At 40.1% G+C, this 1,228-nt stretch overlaps 1 non-coding gene across 1 annotated transcript; it reads left to right on the forward strand.

Moving 5' to 3' along the window:
• The first annotated feature begins 297 nt into the window (after positions 1-297).
• Positions 298-371, forward strand: trnak-cuu (transfer RNA lysine (anticodon CUU)). Its single transcript has one exon. It is a non-coding gene; the product is annotated as a tRNA-Lys (tRNA).
• The last annotated feature ends 857 nt before the right edge of the window (positions 372-1,228 follow it).

Consider the following 1,228-nt stretch of genomic DNA (forward strand, 5'->3'; position numbering starts at 1 on the left):
GCAAACATTTCATGATCTTCAATCCCAATCCTCTGTTACTGAGCCCAGTCAGTGGGAACAGTCTGTCCCTCCCTGCTCTATCAAACGGCCCTTTGCCCATGTTAGGAGAAGGGATTAACCATGACACCACAGCAACAATGTGGGGTAAAACAGTTAAATGTACATGTTTAGATTTGTAAACGATACCATCATTTGGTTTTTCTGTGTCAGGTTTGGTGAAAATTGAATTGGCTTCGAATTTGCAACAAACAAGCTGATACCCTGATTTAGGATGCCATGTGGGTTGCAATTGTCTCAGTCTCTGTGGCGCAATTGGTTAGCGCATTCGGCTCTTAACTGACAAGGTGGTGGTTCGATCCCATCCAGGGACGGGCTTTCGCTTTTTTTACCCTCTTCATCTGCTTTCATTGTCTCTCGGTTTTTGAGTCTCGCTGAGGTCCTTGGGCAACACAAGAAAAAAACTTATCGCGTGTTTCTGCCTCTACTGTTAGCCGCCGTCAGATTATTGAACATTTATCTCTAACATGTTATTTGTCACAATTTATATATTTCAAACATTATTAAACTCAATCACTGAACTCGAAACTTTAACCCATGTTTGATCTTGAGTTGCCATTTTTCTGCACACTTCCCTTCTTTCTCAGATAGATCAGGAATCTGTCTGTCCCAACCTGAAATGTGTTCATTGAGGGAAATGCACAGCAAATCGGCAAAGCTCAGTGGAATGAGGACTGAGTTAAACTTTCACCAGAATGCTGTTTTTATAATTGCAAAGTCATGAGATTGAGTGCAGGTAGTTCACATTTGAGACGTTTCAGTTCTTTGCGAGATGAATGCCTGCCGTGTTTTACATGGTAAGTTTCACAGGATCAGCAATGATGAAATTGGTGTGTTTTGGAAATTGAAAGTTACACGTGAACAGCTTGTGGGACTATTTCATTTATCATTGCCGTCTTATGTTCTGATAAAACCTGTATTTATAATACAAGCATTAGATGGTGGAAATTTTCAGCAGGTTTGGCAGAATCTGTGGACACGCATCGAATTCTAAACTCTTCCATGTGTCACCTGTGTTTCTGCAGTGTACTGATTATTGTGTTCGAAATAACTGACAAAACCTTTTCAAAACAGCTGTCCCATCTCTAAATGTTATTAAATATTAAGGAATCACATTATCTCACAGCCATGTGGTATTTACACTTCCCCAATGCTTGAATAATATTCTGCA

This window comes from Mustelus asterias, chromosome 30 (genome assembly GCF_964213995.1).
Source record: "Mustelus asterias chromosome 30, sMusAst1.hap1.1, whole genome shotgun sequence".
In the NCBI taxonomy this organism is placed as follows: domain Eukaryota; kingdom Metazoa; phylum Chordata; class Chondrichthyes; order Carcharhiniformes; family Triakidae; genus Mustelus; species Mustelus asterias.